The sequence below is a fragment of the Larus michahellis genome, chromosome 2 (assembly GCF_964199755.1).
Source record: "Larus michahellis chromosome 2, bLarMic1.1, whole genome shotgun sequence".
Taxonomy (NCBI): Eukaryota; Metazoa; Chordata; class Aves; order Charadriiformes; family Laridae; genus Larus; species Larus michahellis.
The window spans coordinates 51156859-51180604 of NC_133897.1; the positions used below are offsets into that span (position 1 = coordinate 51156859).

The window sequence follows — 23746 nt, forward strand, 5'->3', positions numbered from 1 at the left end:
AAAGAGCCAATATTGATCCCAGTACCAATATACGATATACAAGGGCTATACTCAGCCAATTCCATCAGCAGAAGCTGTGCACTCCCGGCAGTGGACAGCAAATGTCGGACACCGCGAGCACTACGGCTTTGGGAGGGCTCAGTGGTTTGGCACCGGGGCAGGAAGTTTTATGGACCCCTGCCATCACAGGAGAGAGGGAACACTACACAGCAAACTTTCTACTTTATATTGAATGTGACGTTCATGGTATGAAATAATCCTGTTGTCCAGCTTGGGTGAATGCCCAGGTCTTGCTTCTCCTCATCCCTGCACCTGGCTAGGCTCGAAAACGCTGAGACCTTGAAACCTGCATACCATAGCTGGCTATGAAGTAAATATTTTCACAAATTCAGACACTAGAGTCCTCTAAAAGTGCAGTTTTCCCAAGCATTAGAAGAGAAATTAGTCCTGCGTTGCTCAAACCAGGACAGCCAGGTCCTGCGCTCACTGACCACTTTGGGTCAATTTAATGGGCTAAATGACAGAGCTGGTATCAGTGAGTTGGCTTGCTCACAGGTCCTACGGGCAGAAGCACAGGACTCGGGAAGTTATTCATCCCCTGTCAATGGCAGTGTGGATGGTGATGTTGGTCTGCCATCCCTCTGATACTGGGAGGCTCCGTGTTACACTGCAAGCTGCTGGTGGTACAGGCAGTACATTTCTTGCCCTGCTGACATGTATACAATCCTTCCCTTTTCAACACCAGAACTGGTGGTTATTTGACTTCGTGTAAAAAATTCAGGGAGGTAATTTTTTTTTTTAATTTATCACACACACACACACACTTTTTTTTCCCCCACAGAATTGGCTGTTTGCTGATTCAGATTCCTAAATTGCCTCACTCTGGGGTTAAGCAAGTGCCAGAATTGGCACAGGGAAAGTAGAAGCAGACAGCCAGAAGCTAGATGGGGGCAGATGAGGGCTGGTGGGACCTCTTGATGACAGCTGTTGTGTCATGAAAGCTCCGTTTAGTTTCAAGACAGCACAGTCTGGCTGTCTCGCTTGCCTCATTAGTCCTAACGCTGGGGAAGGATGAGACTGCAGGAAAGTGCGGTACTCCCTTCATTTGGCTGCAGGATTTAGACGGATATAAACTGACTGAGGAACCAGGCCTGCATATTGCAGTTTCACAGCAGTGTAAACCAAACTAAATTGGTACTACAGTGGTCCTACTTGCCTGCTTCGCACAAGTCCCATTATCAGGAATTCTGTGTTTCCTTTCTGTCCTGTGCACTGACATCTGTGTGACCTTGCAGGGGGCTAGTTCAGGGAATTGATCTGGCAAAAAAAACCAAAAGAGATCTATGTCCACAGGCACAGCAGAAGGCGAGACACAGGCAAGACAGAAGGCAAGCAGCCTTTTGTTGATTTTTAGTGTGATGAGGCAAATTTGGGACCCCCTGCTTGATTGGGCCCTAGGCATTACAATAATGAAGATGATTAAAAAGATTATAGATGCCTTTAAAAAAGAAATGTATGTATTGTACTTCAAGCTTATTACAATTTTACAAAAAGATTATGAACCGCTCATCATGCTTTTGCAATGGATTTCCCTGTGCGCATGTAAAGAACCATAATTTTGGATGGAGCTCAATAGTTCTTGTCCTGTGTGTGCAATGCCGTTTACAGAGATAGATTACTAATCTATCATTACAAAGATGGAATTACTAATTGCTTTTATTGAAAACGGGACTCAAGAAACTGCTGGAAATGGAAAAATAAATATAAAAAAATAAAACTGCATTGTTATATTTTTTCTGTGCCCTAGAATCTGCTTCAGTGGTGGTGTAAGTTTGAAAAGTAAATTTCTTGCTGTGAAAGTTTTAAATGTAACTCTTGATCCAGTAAGATTGGCTAAACAGAAAAGAACTGAGTAGATAATCCTGGACTCTTGGAGTATCAAGAACTGTAAACAGTTTCAGTCCGCCAACTTTCTGAATAAAACCCAAATAATTTAAAATCCACCTTTCATTATAGTCCAAGTTAATGTCAGTCTCATAAGAGAGAAAATCCTAAGCAAACAGAGAGGGTAAAGCTTGTGGCACTAGCTTTTCTGAATTTCTCTTGATTCAAAGCAAACATACGGATTAGGTAATCTAATTGCCGTGAATAGCATTGAAGCTGAGGAGAAGGGTAAAGTATAATAAGATACACACTTGAAATGTTGAAACTATTTTGTTCATCCAAAGACGACATCACAAAGCTATGTTAAGGGCAAAAAGCTATGTTGGGATATGTGGATTTTCTTTTGGTTTTTTTTTTTCCATTTCATGCAATAAGTTTTTTCTTAGAAAACGCAGGAGAAAATAATTGCCTTGCTGTAAAATCAGAGGATTGGATTGCTGTATTTCATCCCGTTTCTACCTGCCAGCATGGGTGCCTTTATACTATATGGACACTGATACAACATGAGAAAATTGGTAGCCTTTTTATCACTGAGGTGTTCTGATAAGATCAACGTAATTGACATTCTAGTGCTGAACAGAATTATCTTTTTTGGGGATCAATAAATGTTGGTTCATTTCTTCCCCTGCAAACAAATAGCATTTTGATTTGGCAAATAGAGCTTCTGGATACTCATTTCTTTTTGTTTTAGCAGGGCAGGAGTAGTGCTCTAACGCTGAATCCAGTCCCTCCAGCTCCACAGTTTTGTTGTTAGACGTTCTCACAAAGTCCTAGCGGACTTTATACCTAGGGATGTGGGCCAGGCTCCAAAAAGAAGGCATTTTCATTCAAGCCGAAGATCTTTTAAAGCCTCTTACTCTCAGTTAAGGAGATTGCTTCCTTAGGAATGCAATCTTCTTTTTGATATGCAAGCATGTGAGCATAAATCCACTACTCTAGTGTATTTGTATAACGCGTAATATTTTGTAGAGCAATTAAGCCCCGTAATTGAACCCAGAATCAGAATTTCCTTCAGTCTTCTGAATATGACTTGTTAGCAACCAGAGCGATTATGGCAGGAGCTGAGGTAAATGACACTAATCCAGCGAGGCGCGTTTCCAACTTGAATGGCACACCAAACCTGTTCCTACACCCCCATCCCATCCAAGCATGCTGCACAATTATCGCATGTAACGTCCTGTTCAGAAAAAGGCGAGAATCATACAGGGAAACAGGCTGGGGAGGGAGGATGCCGTGCTCTTCATTCCTTTGACTGATAAGAAAGCGCATACTGTGTCTCCGGCTGTGTTTCTTCTCTCTTTCCTTTCCTGGCAGTAGCTTTAACAGGCTGAGACCTCGTGCAACTCAGTTATCGATCTTTTGTAGCCATCCTGTCAGTCATTCCAGCAGAAAAGCTACTTCCACAGACTGATTTCCCCTTCTGAAAAATCCTTCCTATACAGAAGATGTAATCCCATCACTGAAAAAAACCCATAAAAACCCCATGACTAAAAAGTCTCTGTCACAAAGAGCAAGCGCAGGCCATAATAATAAAAATAGAGGGAATTTAACCATGAGTCACTCAGAAAATTCCTGTAAATTACACTGGACGTAGCCCAAGCTGACACTGAAGAAATCTGTGAGAAAGTTGTCCTTACATTCCTGTCAGATTCCTCAGCAGCCAGAGCGACACTTCTACATCGTGTTCCACCCTGGCTGGCTTGGAGCAAATGTTCCGATTGCGCCTCAGATGTGGCGTCCCTCAATCATGCACCACCTCCTTTTAATGTGTTCTGGAATAACCATAGGCTTTCTTTATAGGTTGGAGATCACTACATAATGTGTAGTGTTCTTAATGTGTAGGTGTTTCTTAATACTGTCGGGAGGTAAAATACCGTCATACTGTGCTATTTTAAGCAGAAATGTGACATTTTTTGTTACCCATGTCATATAGGTATTTATTTTACATCTTTTCTTACATAAATTGTAAAAAGATGATGTGTACCTTTTCAAGCTCAATTTATCACTGTTGATAACTTTTAAGAATCATTTGAATTCCTCCCTCTGAGATGAATAATATCAGAATAATGAAGTAATAAATACCTTCAGAATATAAATCAATTCATTCATGAAGGAAAGTTCTTCTGATGATGTTGCAAAACATTGAAGTATTGCCCATTTCTCTCACAAGGCCTTAAAGATGAAATTAGTTGTAACTGTATTAAAAATGCACTCAGTGAACTCTGCTACATTTTGGCTTGTGCCATGGATGTTCTTGAAATTACATGTTTCATATAGATTGCTTTCATATGCTTGTTTATAAAGCAGTCAGAAGTTGAAACTAGTAGTCTGGTATTTTTCTTGTGCATACTAAATCAATTTGATTACAGAAATGGGGTGTGAGGGGGGGTCAGACTGATGCCTGGTTACAAGATCACTCTGAGGCATTAATTTGCTCCTTATTGTCAAATATGTTTTAACATGTAGATACTGCAATTAAATAATTCATCCTGATAAATCTTGTGTGATTCATGTGCTGATTTTCTTGATATGTGTGATACAGAGAAGGAAGAACAAATGAAAGACTATGGGTAATGAAAATAACAGATCAAGAAAATAGTGTCAGAATTAACATCTAAGCGGCCACTTCTCTTTTATCACATTAGTCTATCCTGTCTTCTATAATTACTCAAAGCACTGCTACATAACTTAGCATCCTTTATGTCATTTTTGTACAGTGGCAGAAATATTTGTCTCTAGTGGCAGAGATATTTACCTGTTGTTTGTCAAGAGAATGATTGTATCTGTTTTGTGCAACAGGTTAGTTTGCTAGGCCTGTCCTATTTTAAATTCCTGTGATGGGATATGATGTGCCTGTGTTCTGTGCAATCCTTTTGTTTAATGTTATTCTATAAGGATTTTGTATCTTGCTGGAAAAATTTGTGATGCAATAGCTCAACATAATAGTCCATCAATTCAAAATTTTTGAAATTGTTAAACTTAAGAAATTGATTAAGCTTTAGTTAAAATACCTATGAGAACTATTTCAATATAGATGCAATTACCTTTGTATTGCCATGCTATCGTTTCTAACAGCTGTACGAAAGAGCTAGAAAAGGATCTAAAATACTTGATGCATCTGACCTGAAGAGTAAAAACTAGTGAGCACAGAGCGTACTGCACAGCACTACCAAGGGACGTGGAGCTGGGTGTATTTTGGCCTTGGACTGGCAAAATCTCTGCTCTTGCAAAACAAGTCATGGCATTCGTACTATCTGCAGGAAGCTTGCAAGACAGTGAATGCGCTGAAGAATGTGAAAAAAACATGCAGAAACATTACATAGAAACAACTTTCCAAAACAGGCAGTGTGTTGATATTCATCCTAGTAACACTAAGGCAGGGGCAGAGCGTGCCCACATTTACACAAAGCAACCCACTGCACAAAGATGATCAAGGGATTGGAGCATCCCTCTTATGAGGAAAGCCTGAGAGACCTGGGTCTGTTCAGCCTGGAGAAGAGAAGACTGAGAGGGGATCTCATCAATGCTTATCAATATCTAAAGGGTGGGTGTCAAGAGGATGGGGCCAGAGGCTTCTCAGTGGTGCCCAGCGACAGGACAAGGGGCAATGGGCAGAAACTGGAACACAGGAAATCCAATCTCAACACGAGGAGAAACTTCTTTACTTTGAGGGTGGCAGAGCACTGGAACAGGCTGCCCAGAGAGGCTGTGGAGTCTCCTTCTCCGGAGATACTCAAAACCCGCCTGGACGCGTTCCTGTCCACTGTACTCTAGGTGACCCTGCTTTAGCAGGGGGCTAGACTAGATGATCTCCGAAGGTCTCTTCCAACTCCTCCGACTGTGATGCTGTGTGATTCTGTGATTCTTGGTGCATGGGAAGTAGAAAGGAAAGGGAAAGTACGAGCTGATTTGTTGGTCTCTGATTTGGCTTCCTTTTTTTTCTGTAATGCAAACCCGCTATAAATAGAACTGGATTCAGCAATCGTTTATTACTTGAGTAATTCCTACATTATCAGTATTGATCAAGAAAGGTTTTCTCAGGTGAGTAGAAGCTGCAGGTTTCTTCAAAAAGAGAAAAAGTTTTCCTTGCATACATGTAGTTTAATGCATACATAAAGTTGTATACATGTAGCTTAAAATGTTTTTTTTTCATAAAGAATTGTATGCGTTTACATTTTTTAATTAATGTAAGCTGACTGCCTTTTTTTGGCTATTGCCTAATTTTGACATGCTTTTCCGCTGCAGTTTGGAAAAAAAAAAATTGTCTGCCTGCTTGAGGGCTCCCTCTCGTGGTAAATTTTCCTGGAAGATCTTCGCCAGTATTCCCAGCAAAGGCACGTCGTTGAAACTTTACCTGCCGTATCTATTACTGATAACGCTGCGCAGCAGAAGAAAGAAGCCGAGCTAGCAGTTGTTACAGATCATATTTTTTGCTTGGCTGTCACCCTTCTCACATAGAAACCTACCGGTTTGGTATGGATGCAAATATCGATTGGTATTTGGGGGAAATATCTGTAAATGAATATGCATATGAAGAAAAAACTGTAATAATTCATTTGTGTTCTATAAAAAAAAAAATATCATGAATGATTTTATTTTTTACCCTAAAACGCATAAATTACTGTCCTTGTCTAGAATAGTTTAGAATCTCTTGTATCCGGGTTGGTGCTGACATGCAGTTTAAAGCAGAATGTACTTATTACAGCCACAAGCAGCTTTGACCAAATACCCGCTATTATGGGTCTGTGCTGTACAAAGATATGCTTTAATTAAATCACTTTGCAGTTCAGAATTCAGTTTGTCGCTCACTCTGTGCAGAAGGAGTTTGGAAAAGTTCAAATATTCTCCCTTCACACACCGCCCCCCGCCCCAACCCTGCCAAGTCTGTGCCTCACCTGGGAAAAGATGTGCATCTGCAGCGTCAGGGACTAAAGTGGCAGCCACAAATCCTGCAAACCTCTTGCGCAGCGCGGTGGAGTCACTGCAACTGGCTCTTTATGTCTCCTGGGAAAGTGGCTGAGTCACGCTTTTTGGTAACTCTGCACCAGCCGGTACAAGGGAGCGTGAAGGTTGCTTCTAAGAATACAGAGGGTGCACCGATTCTCCCTGTTTTCCTTTGTTTAAAGTGATGGCTTGTCCAGCTCTTCCAAGCAAGAGTGAATTATCCCATTTTAGAGTGAAAACTGAAATGAGATAATAATAGCCATAAATACAGCTCTGGACATAACAGCGCTGTAAATCAAGTAAAAGGGTGGGAAAAGTAAGGTAGATCACAGGGGAGGACAGTAAAGTTGGCTTTGTGTGTGTGGATCATGTGGGTTCTGAAGTGGACTGTTTAAATTAAATGTAGTTAAATTCATGATGTTTTAATGAACAGATAGCTCACTCTGTCAAGAAAATAAAGCATTTAGTCAAATACAGTTATCTAACTGGGAAACAAGTAACAAAACCACATAAATCCAAGCAACTCAAGGCAATTTTGGAAAACTAAGGTTGGATGGCTCTCACCAGTATCAGGGATTGAGTTTGCCATTTTGGTTTTTTTTTATTTGGAGGAAGAGGTTGAGGTACTGATGTGATGCGTACTGATGGGATCTTTCAAAGAAAGTACATGGAAACAATAATGAATCGAAGTAATAAAAATAAGTAAAAGTTTCTTATCATTGAAATGTAATATAATTGTTGTAATTTAAATGATAAATTGTTATATAAACATATAGGCACAAATAATTTAAAACCTAACCTGTTTCAGAGAATTATTTAGAACTACTTCTAATTTTTCTTTGGTATTTATTGAACCCTTGTAGATCTTAAGTTTACTTCCCAACAAATTCTACAGCCACTTATTTATTTGATGTTTGCAGGTGCCTTTTGACACACATATATAAGGAATTTGATATTCATTTACCCTAATCCATAAAGTTGCAGTTAGGGCTTTCATAAAACAATGTTTAGGTGCCAACTGAGCGGTATTTTAATAAAAATTTTAGGTATTTCACCATTTCTATATTCTAGAATGGAAATGGTTAGAGAAGGGAGCACACAGATTTGATACACAGGCACTTTGAACGGACAACATTTCTTAGAGTCAAATTATGAATAGAGGTTTTGTCCCCCTTTTGGAGCCTCTGTCTTTTCACTGAGAGAACTCACTTATCCACATTGCAGGTCTGGCGGACTATTTCATCACAGACAAATCAAGAAAAATATGTCATAATATAGGCAACAATATAACATAACTTTTTTCATTAAAATCTCAAGTAATATCATGCAAAATTGTGGCAGCAGAAGTAGACTGTTTTTAATCTGCTTTTAACTGAGTAACCATAGTGCCTGTGATGCCTCAATTATGAATTCCTTTTTTTTTTTTTTTTTAATATTGTATGACTCATGGCAGAAACATTCTTGTATTCATTGCCAGCACTTAAAGACAATAAGCAGCCTATTTAGAAGTAAATTCCTATTGAAATAAAAAATTCTGCATACGGGTATTTCTGCGTACGAATGTATCCTGTGCTATGGATCTTCCAGAACGTATGTCCAATGCATAACTATGAGTGCTCAAAGCAACAACAGACGCAAAGCCCTGTCCCCAGCGTGGTACACAGCCATCATTGCAGTGGATGTACTGAACCCTCCCCTGCATTCACTCTAACGGATGTCACGACAGACACTCATAGGAAATTGAGACTGTATAAAAGTGAGAGTGATTAGCCAAACATCAGCTAGGACCGCAGTCTGAGTTCGTTCAGTTCAGATACCTGCTTACGTTAAACATGTTGGGTGATTTGAAACTAGTTTAAATGCAATCTATAGCCCAGTCCTTTGGGAAGGAAAAGGCTGTACAACCTCCACTAAAATAATACCAATCCAGTGACTAGTAGCTTGTTTTGTTTAATAAAACAGCAATCTTCATTCTTAGGTCCCAACAATGTAGCTTTTTTTCAAGGATCCTGGTATCAAGCAGATGTTCTTCTAGGCTCACATCAGATCCTGTGAATCTCAGGGGCATCACTGCAGCGAGGACCGCAGCCGGAGCAAGCTACCAGCTGAGGGTGACAACAAGGCGAGCTGGGGCAGGGACCTCACTGTGCTCTGTACCAGGCAAGCAGAGTGGTCCCCTGGCAGTGCCCCGGGGCCAGCCAGCAGCCCGGTGGCTCTCAGGCAGGTCTGCAGTCACAAGGCAGGTCCCAGGCCAAGCCAGGTGTCTTGACTCAGTGGGGTACCTGACTTGGGCACAGGCACAGCCTCGATGTACCTTGGGCAGGGGCCTGGGGTGAGAGCTGAAGCTTAAATGCAGCTCTCAAGCGAAGGGGGGAGGCCTCCAGTGTGGCTTCCCGCAGCTCATTCCTGCCCACCAGCTTTTCACAGCCATCTGATCCAAGGTCATGCAGCAACACCACATCAGTGCGGGCCTCCAGCACAGGCAGTCAGCCCTCTGCTGGGGGACTGAACCCAGGGTCTTCATACTGTGGATTTAATGGTATATTTATGGTCTCTGATTTGTTGTTTGCAATTCTAAGAAACGAGTTTCTTACCTCCCTATATACTCTCTTATTTTCTGAAGTGTAAAAATACATGCTTCTTTACGTGCATGAGAATGGCAGTGTTCCTGTGTCTCAAATGCTTTAAACATCTGGTACTGAACATCTGAGAACTGGTATCCCACTTCTGTCACAAAGCTATGTGGTAAAGGAGGAGTAAGAGCAGTAGAACCAGTCCATCCGAACTACAGATTTAAATTTGAGATGGACCTGAATGACGGCATCTAAAATGTCAACATAGAGTTTGATTTTCCACCCACAGTTCACTTTTATTCATCTCTGTGGTTTTGCTGTGGACTAGTCTAAGGACTAGTTTCAAAACTTTAGCTGTAGACTTGGGTTGAGATTCAGAAATCCAGAAAATCCTGTTATGATGAGGCTTAGCGTCAGTCCTTACCCAAGCACAACTTCCCTTGAGTGCAGTGAGTGTTGCTTAAGTATGAACTTCCGAAGTATGCCCAAAAATAGGAATGAAGCACATCTTGGCAAGGGCTACAATTCTTCATATTTATGAAAGCAATCCTGGGGCATGATGACATTTTCAAAACTAGCATTCAGTTATACGTATCTTTGGGAAAAAAAAAATTGAGACATGCTTCAACAGAGTGTAAGAATACATTATTCCCCCAACCTTATTTTCCTGAATCTCATTTTCATGTAAGCTGAAAGGAAAGTGCATCCACATCATCCATTTTATTTCTTCAAGCAAACACTTCAATCAATCAGGTTTTGCTAACTGAGAAGACTTTCAGAAAAGTTGCGACAATCCTGGCATTTTGTAGCACTACTTTATCTTCCCTGGGAACCTGAAAGTGTCACAAGGACTGTGCTCTTTGAGTTTCACTGGGACAGATGAGACCGGCAACATTTTCCATCTTTGAGGCAATGTAATCGATATCCTGGTGCTGCTTTGAGAAACGCTAACTTGAGCCTAGGGAATGAAGCAGATACGCTGGCAATGCCTATGCTGCGTTTGAGGTTACTTGATCCATGTTCACACTACAGAGTGATTCCAGACTATTACGGGGATGTCCATACATAGAGATACACTATAGTTATGGCAGAAAAAGAAATCAGGCCTTTTGGCTTTGAAAGCATTTTTGAGTGCATATTTGTGCAACCTTATGTGTTTAAAGATGTGGGTTTGTGCAAACCAAAAGCTGCCTCCCAGACATCATTTCAGCAAGTAGGGTATTTGTATGGTTGTGTGATCATATTCCTGGTCAGGCCAGGAATTTTATTCAAGGAGTGTTATTCAAGACAAAAAATTTTTGCTGTCCTTATTAGCATAAGTTGTAGCCAAACAGAGTCCGTCACAGTCAGCTCCAGAGTGTCTTGCTAGTCAGTGTTTGGCATCCCACGGTTTGGTGTTCAGCTGGCATTGCTGGAGGATGGTCTGCAGCTGTTAAGTGAAAGCCAAAGTGAAAACAGGTATAGCTGCTTTGGCCGTGCTTGTCTACTACCAACATTACTTTTCGCCTGTCATTATTGGTGCAAGGAAGACTCTGTCTCCAACAGTCACCAAGCGCTTAACCCTTCTGGAGCTGGAGTGTTCTGTGATGTCCTCTCTTGTGCCTTGTTAGTGTGATGGCCTAGCAAACAAGACAGCTGAATATCCCACCTGTGCTGCAGAATATCTGAAGAAGCAGGTCACAGGTAAGTGCTGGTGGTACAGGTCCTGTAGTTGTCCTAGCAGCAGTGCTCGAGAGCAGATCTGTCCAGACGTCCTCCTTGCACATACTGGTGGACATGCGAGGAGGATCCTCTGCTAGCTTAACTAGGTTACTCTCTCAGTGCCTTGGAGTGTGCATAAATAATTGACAGTGGACAGTCAGGGTTTCTGGCCTCGGCCAGTGTACAGTCTAAGAAGGCGATACAGCTGAGATCCCAGAACCTGTATCACAAAATCCATTTTCAAGTATACTCTGTACCTTCCATGCCAAGACATGATCATTACATGAAAATCCAAGAACACAATTATCACAAAAAGTTTTCCTGAGCCATAATTGCGTCCAGTAGTCCATGTAAACAAGTATTTAATCCAAACAATATTTTTCCACAAAGAGGCACGCCCCACCAAAAGATAATGCACACTGTATCTCACAGAACTGGGCAACGGCTATGTAATCATTGCTTAAATCCAGACAGTCTTTATCAGCTTTAAAATGTCTGTAACCTCTCTTTATAAGCATATAGATCTCAGCAGGTGTTTTGCCTGAAGGGCAGTACAGCAGCGGACCTTCTGAGAGTAATCAAACCAAAACTCATCATATGGTTTCAGTATAAAACTGTTACTGATACTTTAAATATTCACAGCTTTAATTAAGTAAGTTTAGCTGCCATTACTCACTCCTATTTAATGTACCACCATTACAGTTTAATTGCAGATTGACTTTCTTTCCATAACCACTAACTAGCAGTTGGTTTTATAGCCCTGTTCTTTTTCCCACTCTGAAAAAAGTCCATTATACAGTAAAATCTGACTTAATTTCAAATGTGCTCTGGTCACTGTGTTTTATTTCATGTGTCAGTAGTCATAAAGTAGAGAGCTGATCCTGCAACAGGAGAAAATCCAATATTAAATTAATACATAATAGCTTTGTACAGTGTAATTCTTTGACACTGAGAGATGAATTTTGTCAGCATGGCATTTGCACTTGGTAGGAGATTCAAGAGATACAATAATCCTCTCAGGAAATAAGTCAAAAGCGTGGCATGAATATTATTCCCTTTAGCTTTATCTTGTGGCTAGAAAAAATGAGCTCCCTATCACTTCTATCTGTATCCCCTATTTATTTAGTCAGTGCTGAGTGTAAAGGTGGAAATGTGAAAACATTTTTAAAAGTTTTTTCATTCCCTCCTGTAAGTGAATTTTTAAGAAAGAAGGGAAAAAGTGCGTTTTATTCCTTGATGGTAACAATGTTGTGGGTTGTACAGTATGGCAAGACAGCTACCTCTGCACTGTAATACAGAGCTAATTGGCTTGGGGCGGTCCTTCTAGAGGCTTCTGCTCTGAGAACTAGTTCTGGTGGGGCTTCATCAGGAATCTCTGCACTGTGTGTTAGATAAGTAACCTCGTACATTTCCATCCGTCTTCATCTGTTGGGTCTTTACAATTGTATGTTGTTTCAGACAGCATTTTTTTATTTGCTTGTACAGTAATTCATGCAGTTGTGCTCTTCCTCTGCAGCACAGTAATATTGCCAACACTAGAAAATTGAGACAACGTCAGACAGGTTAGTTCCTTTCAGGCATAGTACAGAGCAGAAAGCAAATCCAAGAAATATGTATTTATCTCCATTCTGAAGTTGCCACAGGCCAGTTTGGTCCCTGGAAAAATTCCAGCTTCTCTAAGGGTTGCCCTAACTTGTACCATAATTGCTATGTTTCCCATAGGACTTTTCAGCACTATGCATGACAAGTACTAAAGAACATCCCGGCCACACCTCAGACTGCTTTCATGCCGGCTCGCACATGCAAAGATCTTTAGCAAATACTACCAGTCTAGTAATTTATTTTTTTGGGGGGAAGACCTCTTCTTGTGCTGTTGTTCTGGGGAATGTGAAGAGAAGGGGAGAGACAGGGGCAGCTAATGGCCACAATATGTTAATGAATTCTACTAAAACAAAAATCCCTGGTTCTTCTCCTGGGCCTGGCATGAGGGTTCTTCCAGCAAATAACTTCTCTGCTATATTTAAGATAGGTCTATTAATATATAATTGCTTCAACTATTGTCTAACTCAATTAACATTTACAAAGTGTTCCTAAATCTTTGCAAAGACCCTTGCATGCACTTATAGTTATTTACTAGGTAATATGGCAAATAAAAGCACACTCCCTATGTTTCTCATTGAAGATGTAAAAGCCCTAAAAATTTTGCACTCAACTTAATCAGGACCCCCTGAACTTGATACTTTTTCACAACAGGTATTCTGAGTCATCACCTCAGTTTGCAATAATCGCCCACAGTCCTCCATTCTTTACAGCATTCCCTTTTCCATTTCCTAAAGAGTCACTGTTCTGAATTCCTCTGTTTCCCTGTGTATAATCTGGCTAATATGCCATTCTTAAACGTGGATTATTATTCTGTGTGAGTATATTAGAAAACAGGAGGGAAAATGAGTTGGAGCAAACTTTTTGTTTGCCTGTGATGAGATACAGAGTCAACAAGTTGTCACAGCTCAAGAGTGCAAATTACTGGGTACAACTATTGCACTTCTGAAAACAGTTTCTGGTGAGCTTTAAGTTTTCATCTTTGGTTTTTATCTTTGCTCTTAACAAATAATACATCACAAGTAAAATTTCCAATCTCTCACTGAGCTGCTTTTTGGGCATGTATTTTGATGTGCATGTATTTAGACCTCATATGAGTTTTATACAAACAAAGAAGGTTACCGTTGAATCACTGCATATATTTCTGGGCAATAAAACAGAACATTTAAATAATTAGCATATAAACACAAGGTATGTTGAATGAAAAGTCCCATTGATTCATCTACATAGTAAAGCAAAAAATTCTTTAGCTGCTTCATCCCTGAAAATAGGTACCTAATTAGTCACTGATAAACTGCCATGCCAAGCAGGTAATACTGGTAAGATCAAAATGGAACAAATGACAGTCATGAGGTGGAACAAAACATGCCACGGGAAAATGAATTGACCTGCTGTGATGACTCACATCTAGCTAACCAATCCAAAGCGTATTCTTTGAACCCTGGGCAAAGTGGAGGAAGCAGATGCTAGAAACAATGTAGATATAGGGTACAGAAAGGATACACAACAACACGAGCGTGATAGTGGACAGACACACGCACATCTGGTGTCATGAGAGTTACAGAAGCACGAAGGATTCTGTTGGTAAAGAAGCAGTTAGTTTTTGCTTTTTACTTTGTGAAATTCACTGGCTGGCCCAGAGTGATTCCAAGGACAATATAATGTCAGTTACGCCTAGTCATCGTCAAACTCCTACCCTAAGTAGTCTGTCGGTGGTGCCAGCTGATTGCAAAAGTGACCACTGATAAACCTGTCAATGCTTGCATGGAGAATGGATAGTCATGAAGCATTCATTTAAACATAATATTCAAAGTGGGAATATACCACCTCATGTTCCTTGAAATATCTTATTTGTGGATGTCAACATCTCTCTATCTGAAAGGAGAGGATACAGTGTTAAGATGCTAGGCATTCTAGTTTGAAAGGAACACGACATTACAGTTTATACCAGTCAGTGTGAATGGCAGAAATGTTGCATATACAAATCAGCTGAATGTTCAATTCCACAGAAGAAAATATCAGTTAAAAAAATGGATTTTTTTGCCCCCCTAAAAGTGACTCATTTCAAAAATTTCAGTTTGTCTATATGACAGTAAGAACTTCCTGGAACTTCAGAGGGAATGTCAGGCAGAGCAACCTGGCGACTCATGAAGTAAGTATTAGGGAAAATCTCCTGAGCTTGCAGAACATAATTTACATGCTAAATTCCTTACAGTAGCATTTTAGGTACTGGCATTAGTGAAGCCATGTCCAGATACTTCATGCCAGGATGAATCATGTATGACAAATAGTACACTGAAATCTGCCCTAATTTATGTAACTTTTGCAAAGGTGTCGACTGAAGTGCAGTCTCGTAGCACAAACTGGCTCATCCAGTGCCTCTCAAACTCTCCCCTTTAATGTCTGAGTCAGACTCTGTGATGTCCTACGGATGTCCTACCACAATTAGAAGCAACTTTAGCCCCAGATATCTCCTTTGATGAAAAAAAAAAGAAAATAGAAAAAGGCATGTATTGTAAAAATGCCTTTGATCAAACCATCCTCCCCTTCCCTTTTTTGTGCAAGAGCACGCTGCTAATGCTGGATTTTGTTGCCTGCTTGCACCACATATGGTCATATAGAGCCAGTAATATGATGAAATAGAAGACTAAACCACACTTTTTGCATCTCACTGTTTGCAGACTGCGCCAGTGCAAGTTTGTCTACCACTTCTCCTTTGAACATTGAAAAGCAAGCATTTTTAGGAGGAATCCTCTGGCAGTGTTGTCAACAAATCCTGTCGCCATTTCTTTATCCCTAAATTTTTGTGGTTGGACCAAACTTTGCAAAAGATCTGCCTGTACTGGCGCATATTACATTATGTAACAGAGAAACTTTGTTCTGATTCATTATGTTTGGAATGTGTAAGATAAAAACCTCATATTATGGACAAGTTTAGCAGCAGGACATGAGGATCTTCACTGCTTTTAGAAGTGGATTCCCTATATTGTTATTAGATGTGGCTCTTTGCAAGCCCGTCAGTGTGTGGGTTAAGGAGATGTTTTGAACTGGGAAAAGTCATAAACCCCTCCCTACATGGACCATGGAACAACCTTCATCTCAGGGTCTTCTATCTTTTGTTTGATCTTTCCATTTTTTGTAAGGTCTCAGACTGTCATTCACCAGAGTGGGTTGTTCCCACAGAATGAGGACCACAGCTGTCCTTCCTGGACTGCATTCCTGCGGAACAATTCATTCAATTCCCAAATTAGAAGAAACCTTGAATTTATGGCTTTTAAACCAGTTCCTTGCTTTCCTCCTTACAGGATTATCACCCCCCTTGGACCTAAAATTACGCATTGGCCCCTGCTGTTGTCTCTTAATATCACTCCAGCAGTGTGATTCTGCTGTGTCCAGCACATAATGGCAAGTTCTTCCCCCTGACTATAAGACACTTTTATGTAATACATTCCATCTATACAGTGACAATGGCAATATGCACAGTCAGGGATACAAGCATGCTCAGACGCATGTCTGGCTTCCGATTCACCTTGGTTCAAAACCCCTCAACGTCACTTTAGTGAGTAGGCAGAGCACAGTGTCTCATTGTTTATCTGGATTAGTGAGTAGGTGGCAAATAACCTAGCAACAAGCCAAGAGCTGCGCTGCACATTGAGGCAGCCGCCACTACAGGCGCACCAGTAGAGGCACATGTCCCCAGCCCAGACAGATGCTCCCCGCCTCACAAGCTTGTCCCTGTTGGGACACATGTATGCAGGCCACCAGAGGGACAAAGTTCATTACCGTCTTCTCAAAAAACAAGACTGCTTTGTGCAGTGAAGGAGCTCTAGGTATTTGAACTGCAACTGATTACAGGCTCTTCTCTGTCTGAAGTGCTGGAAATAAAATACTTCACTGTCAACAGAGAGGATTGGTTAGTGGTGTAAACCTCTCACTTGACATAAAAAGAGTCCGTTGAATGACATAACTGAATTTCAGCAGTGTTTTTTAGTGAACTTTATCAAGTGAAAGTATAGAATCATAGAATTGCCTAGGTTGGAAGTGATCATTGAGTCCAACCATTAACCTAACAATGACAAAAACCATCACTAAACCATATCTCTAAGTACTACATCTACCTGTCTTTTAAATATCTCCAAGGATGGTGACTCAAGCACTTCCCTGGGCAGCCTGTTCCAATGCTTGACAAACCTTTTGGTGTAGAAATTTTTCCTAATATTGAATCTAAACCTCCCCTGGCACAGCTTGAGGCTGTTTCCTCTTGTCCTATTGCTGGCTACTTGGGAGAAGAGGCCAACCCTCACCTCGCTACACCCTCCTTTCAGGTAGTCGTAGAGAATGATAAGGTCTCCCCTCAGCCTCCTTTTCTCCAGGCTAAACAATCCCAGCTCCCTCAGCCGCTCCTCATAAGACTTGTTCTCCAGATCTCCTCATCAGCTTTGTTGTCCCTTCTCTGGACTTGCTCCAGGATCTCAATGTCTTTCCTGCAGTAAAGGGCCCAAAACTGGTCACAGTACTCGAGGCGGGGCCTCACCAGTGCTGAGTACAGGGGGACAATCACTTCCCTAGTCCTGTTGGCCACACTGTTCCTTATACAGACCAGGATGCTGTTGGCCTTCTTGGCCACCTGGGCACAATGCTGGCTCATATTCACCCAGCTGTCAACCACCACCTTCAGGTCCTTTTCTGCCAGGTGATCTGTTGGGATCTTATTTACTGTCCTTGTTCCATGTAGCAAAAAGTGATCTCTATACTTGCGAGCATTATGCTGCATAATGACTAACTACCTAATTACCTACTTCTATCCAGACTTATTTCAAGCTATGTGAAATGATTTCTATTTGAATATTTTGTAAGATATTTCAAAATAAGAAATACTCCATATTGAAAATGCTGTTGAAATAAATGCTAAGTCAACAATGACTTACAAAGGATCTCCCTCAATTAACCAGATTTAATTTATTTTCTATCTTCAATGTGATAAACCTAGTAGTCTTCAAATAATATATGGAGTTTTCTAGTCAAGCCTTGTAATTGTAACAAACAGGAAAAGGTATTTTTCTTGCACTGAATATACAGGTAAAACCAATATAAAATTTAATTATATATTGTAAAATGCCAACAAAGGCAGAATATTAATTTCTGGTTCTTTGAAGGCTACTCTGTCCTCTGGTGCAAAAAATACTTGGATTGAATTGATTACACAGTTGGACAAAATTCTTTATAAAATGTGCTATACAATAAAATGCAATGCTTTAAATAAAGAAAGCAATGTTTTAAAGTGAATAAAATACTGTTGCTTTTAGGTATATCCCATATTGCAATAATTAAGAGAGTCAAAGTTACCCAGTTATCTTTCATCTATTTTGATAGTTTCCATTATTCATATATTTGCATTATTTAGTAATACAGAATTTAAGTGAAAACTTTCTAACTTTCAAATCTTAAGGGGCAGTTTAATTAGCCAAGCTTGTAAAAGCAATTTGTAAAATCAAAAACTCCTCTCTTCTGGAATGAATAAAGAATTACATACTTAAGTCTCAGTTGCTTATTATCTTAAAATTAGAAGCAGTAAAAACACAGCACAGTTAGGGGAAGGATATATTGCAAGAACTTGTGTTTCAAGATCATTAATCATTTCTTCTTTTAATTGCAGATGTGACAACATTAGAACGCTATCCATCTCCTGTTGGGGCTTCTGAAATCCTATGACAGTTCAAGGAAATGTTCATAGCAAGAATAAGCGCATGTAAGGCAAAATTTAGTCCATTATCACAAAAAGCAGATGTCTGATTTTTCATCTGCTTTTAATACAACAGGTCCTTTGTTTTCCATTCCTAAAAGTTATTTAAAACTCCATAATTTACACATGTAAAGTAGAATTAATGATTTAGTAAGAAACATCAACGTTTCAGCACTGAACAAAAATAGATCAAAACTTTTTCCTTCTTTGAACAAACTTTCAGAGGAAGGATCAAAACTTTTTTCAAACTGCATACCATAAATGTTGCACCAAAAATGTGTCGATTACAGAGTTTTCATACCAAAATATGAGTCAAATACTCATGCATGACTTTGGATTTTTCAGAAACTTATACAGAAAGTTGAATTCAATAAATGGCTGTGCAATCTGCCCAGCATCAAATGACAACTATATTCTCTATTACATCCTCCTCTTCTTTTGCGTAGTTGCCCCATTACCAATAGACGGGAAACAGGGTGCAAATGTATATCATCACACTCTTGCTCAGAGTAAAGTGCCCATTTTGTGGGTTACCAGTCACCTGACTTGTATCAGTGTATCTATAGCACCGCATATTTATGCTTTGCCTTGTATCAGGATAATTACATAAACATTGCCTCTTTTTAAGTAGAGAGTGTATATCTGGAGGCAGAATGTGATTGTACCTTAATATATGGTACACAGGGCTATGGTAATAATAGCTAAATAGCAAGCAGTTTTATTCAATGCATTGTAATGAAGCATTTTATATGTTTGTACTTGTACATCTTGCACTAATCCTGACCTTCAGCTTTTGGGAAACATGTTTAATAGCCTCTCAGCTATTTCTTACTGAATTGAAAGTTGGTGCTGGCTTCCACAAGCTGTTCTGCTTTGCAAATCTTCTAAAACCACAGTGATATTAATAGTATAGGCAGTAAAAATAATAACATTTTAAAAAATCTTATATATCCTTTTGAGTGGAACTTAATTTTACAACAGATTTTTAACAGGATATATGAAAAAAACTTTAGCAATGCTTTTGGTACTTATTATGAAGACCCAATACTACAAACCATGATGTGGGACAGTGAAGAGCTGTTTCTTCCTGTTTGATGTGGTGTATTTCAGTAACAAGCAGAGGCACTATCATTATGTGATCAGTAATATGGCATATTTCTGAAGCCTGCTGAGACTTGAGGAAAATTGTAGGCTGCACTCTAATTTGCCTAATAGATAATATTCTTGTAACCATTTCTGGAAAATATTGCACTAATGCTGGTTGGATTCCCTGTTTGCTCTGCTCTATTCCATCTACAATGCAGCAGGTAAAATTATTTAACTTGGTCAACAGTTTCCAGGCCTTGCATAATCTCTCTCTCTTTTGTATGTCATCTAAATTCATATTACTTCACCTCTATCTTCTCTTTAGTCTTCTGTGATAACCGCTTCTGCTCCTGATTGCCATTTATTTCATCTACAAGGTACTTTTCCGTGCCCCTATGCATGTGATGCCCTTCTTATTCTAGACCATTCCACCAGCACGCTCTCCTTAAGCAAAAATCAGACATAGTCACTATCCTTATTTAGGTCATGTTTGAAAGGCAACTGTGTTATAATTACCATTATACAGAACTGTCTACCCTAAGTAAGTGTGCCGGCAGTATTTAGACCTGTTTTCCCCCTTCTCCAGCCTCTCATTTCTTCATCCTGACCTGTATCATATCTGGAATTTAGACTGAAAATGTGGGGATTTTATTTAGCATTGGAACAGCAGGAGGATGGTATATCGAACATTCTTGTGAATGTGGCTCTGCAAGCACAAAGATAAGCACGGCCCCTGCCCAGCTGCATTTGCTATCAATGTATCTTCTGGTTCAGGTCCCTCCTTGCCTATGAGAAATATAGAAGTCTAATAAACACAAATGAAAATCGAGGGAAATATGATTAATAGTTCCTCTAAATTTTGAAACAAAAGGTAAAGGAGTGTCAACTTTGAAGGAAATGGTAGGAATTCTTCCTTGTGCTTCAAATGGGCAGTAGGACAAGATGGGTTATTTGCACCCAATCAGAGCTGATTCTGACATACAACTTGTTTTCTGCATTCTCTCATTTTGGCAACTGATGATAATCACTCCTAAAACTCATGGTCAAAAGATAACAGTGATAAAAGAATTGGTCCTTACCCTATGTAACCAAAAGATGATATGAGGAGTATCAAAATGGGGTTGGATCTGAGTGATTAAATGAAGCTTTAGGCAAGAGGGTCATCAGATTTAACGAAATGAACTAGCTGTCTTATCGCATCCTTTTGATGATTTTTTATTTGTTTCGTATAGCATCTGTTTGCCAATTAGTGCAATTGCTACAGGGCAACTCTTAGGCTATGGATAAAGCATCATGATCAAAATCTACAGAATAAAGTACAGCAAATGCAGAATAAAATCTCTCTTCAATGAAATATCTGTAAACAGAATTTGTGAACAGGAAGGAAACATAAAATAGAACATCAGAGTTCAGTGAAAAGTCTCCTGTCTAAAAATCACAGACAAAGCCCATGAAGCATGCAGACAAGCCAGTTTGCATACTGAAAGCAAATCTGACTCTTAGAAATGCTTTTGCAAAACTGCGGTGCTCTACATATTTATAATGGTTGTTTAGGAAAAAGATGAAAACTGGGGACATCTAATGATCTGTCTATACTAAAATGAAATACATTAGTGACCTTGGTAATTCTTAAATATGGCTATAACTTGTTTATGCTGCATTACTTCAAACATTTTAAGGGAAACCTGTTTTACAGTGGTTCCCGTAATTACTATCATAAATTTGTTGAAGAAGGAAGTACGGTCTGTTGTTTAAAGCACAGGACTCTGAGTCAGAAAATGTAGATTATGCCCCCTGCACTGATAACTACTGACTATGTGGCTTCCTCATCTCTAAATTGGGAAATAGTACTTAACTAGTCAGAGGTAACAAGGAGACAAGTCATTACGGTTTGTAATATTATAATTGTAATAACCAGAACAAAGCCTTCAGAGGAGTACTGATTTATTAAGAAATCTGTGGGAAAGAAGCAAATCACCTCTATGTTTGAAGTTCTGGTAACTTATTCTAAGACAAAGTGAAATTTCTGTGCAGTGTTGGTAGATGGTTTAGGAATGCAAAGTATCAGTCATTGCATTTGTTAAGCAACAGACATCTAAAGGTCACTATGGCTCCAAAGTAGAACTATGATCTCATAGCTCCATTTTTTGCCCTTCCCTGTTCACACCCTTTCCGTGTTTATGACTGTTGCGCTGGAAGGTATTGATGGCTTCCATCTTCCATATATAGACAGCCATGTATCTTGTAATGATGTGTAGGCTAACTATACCCCATAAGGTCTAGATGTTGGAAACAAAGGGAGGCAACTGCCCAGCTGAGACTGTATTTTAAGACTGATCAGAATCTAATCTTGCGAGGGTGCAGGTTCTCCCTGGGACAGGAAAGTGTAGCCAGTGCAAGGCTGACTCAGCTAAGAGACCAAATGCTTGTAAGTGTACGCAGGCAATAAAACCTGGGGGAAAAAAAGCAGTGAGGAACCCACATACTCAGGTGTAAGTAAACCAGGACAGTTTACTTGCTGTATTCAATGTACAATAAAAATCCTTTTTAATTGTAAAATTAAGGCAACTACTATTTTGTTTTGATTAAGCTATGAGAAATCGAGCTGCATGTTTACTCGGTGCAGGGAGGCAGGAGTGCACCAAGGAACTGTTAAGATATATATTCACGTTTTGTGAATATAACAAAGATTTGTAACAGAAGCCACTTGGCAAGGCTCTAAAGTCTAACCACTTGGGCCTCACTGAAGGTGACTGGAAGCGCTGAATGAGGACAACTCCATCACCTCCTTCCCTGTGCCAGTGCCTGGGAGGGCCCAGCTGCTGTTGCCACAGCATCTCCAGATTGTATACAGGGCCGGTTAATACTGGAAGAGCTGCCCCTCCCAGTGGCGACAGGAGCATTAAGACTGATTTCCCAAGCTCTTTCTACCCTTTTCCTCTTATGCCACCACTTTAGACGTTCATCAGATGACAAAGAAGATAGCTCTACCTAGCATAGTACACTTTCAGTAGGAAGGGATCATCAGCTTTACTTTACAGCAAAACTCGTGGTCTGCTGCAATGTGAGACCAAACCCTTTTGCATAATTTTAAAAGCACTGTTACCAATCCTTTTTATCGTATCATCACCTTGTGGCTTATGTAATAAGAAAATCGCAGGCTTACAGCCTTAGCTGTCTGGAACAAGTGGCAGAAAAAAGGGGGAAACGAGAACATGGGCTGAATATTCTTTTTCAGTCTTCAGACAAGCCAGCCTCACAGATTGCCTGTTTTGTCTATTTGAGCTATGCTGGGCTGAGTCAGCAGAAAGCAAGCGTGATGTGGATGACAGATCTGTAATTACAGCAACACATGAATCTGTGCCAATAGAGACATTTCAACATTTGCTACAGAGAAGTAACATTTTACTTTATTTAAAATGTTGATTCTTAGGGTGGGTTGAGACAGGACAAGAGGAAATGGCCTCAAGTTGCGCTAGGGGAGGTTTGGATTGGATGTTAAGAAAAATTTCTTCACAAAATGGCTTATCAAACATTGGAACAGGTTGCCCAGGGAAGTGGCTGAATTGCCATACCTGGAAGTATTTAAAAGACAGGTAGACGTGGTGCTTAGGGACATGATTTAGTGGTGGTCTTGGCAGTGTTAATGTTAATGGTTGGACTCAATGATCTTAAAAGTCTTTTCCAACCTAGACGATTCTATGGGACCCCTTGCTCCCTTCTAACGCGTTACAAGCCTGACATCTCACTAGCCTTCCACTAGCCATTACTTTTACCGGCGTACAACAGGTTATGTTACTGGCTTAGCGAAGTTTCCCTTACCACAGCTGAGCTCCGCGGTCACGTCTTTCGCTAAACGGCGCTTCCCCGGAGGCAGCACTCGAGCTCTCGGCCTGCCCCGGCCTCCAAACGCCCCCCCCCCCACTTCTCGTACCGCCCTCGCCCAGCACCCACCCGCAGCCACCGGGCCCGCTCCCCTCGCTCCAAACGCCTTGCCGACGCTCCGACTCCCGGCGAGGGGAAGAGAGGGGAGCGCTGACTCGAGCAGCGCCGGGCCCACCTCCCCTCAGGAAGGAGGGAAGGCGAGCGGGCGGGCGGCGGGGCTGGGCGCTCCCGTCAGGCCGGGCCGGCACCTCCCTCAGGCGGCAACGGCCGC

The 23746-nt window shown here is 40.5% G+C and overlaps 1 long non-coding RNA gene across 3 annotated transcripts; it reads right to left on the bottom strand.

Moving 5' to 3' along the window:
* Positions 1-1496: 1496 nt before the first annotated feature.
* Positions 1497-23737, bottom strand: LOC141739005 (uncharacterized). 3 transcript variants are annotated; one of them, XR_012585556.1, is made up of 3 exons: positions 23545-23734; positions 6840-7127; positions 1497-3403 (listed from the first exon to the last, which is right to left on the bottom strand). It is a non-coding gene; the product is annotated as an uncharacterized LOC141739005 (long non-coding RNA). The 3 variants fall into 3 exon arrangements; XR_012585555.1 differs by having other exon boundaries at positions 23413-23734; XR_012585554.1 differs by lacking the exons at positions 1497-3403; positions 6840-7127 and adding an exon at positions 10162-12697 and having other exon boundaries at positions 23413-23737.
* Positions 23738-23746: the final 9 nt, after the last annotated feature.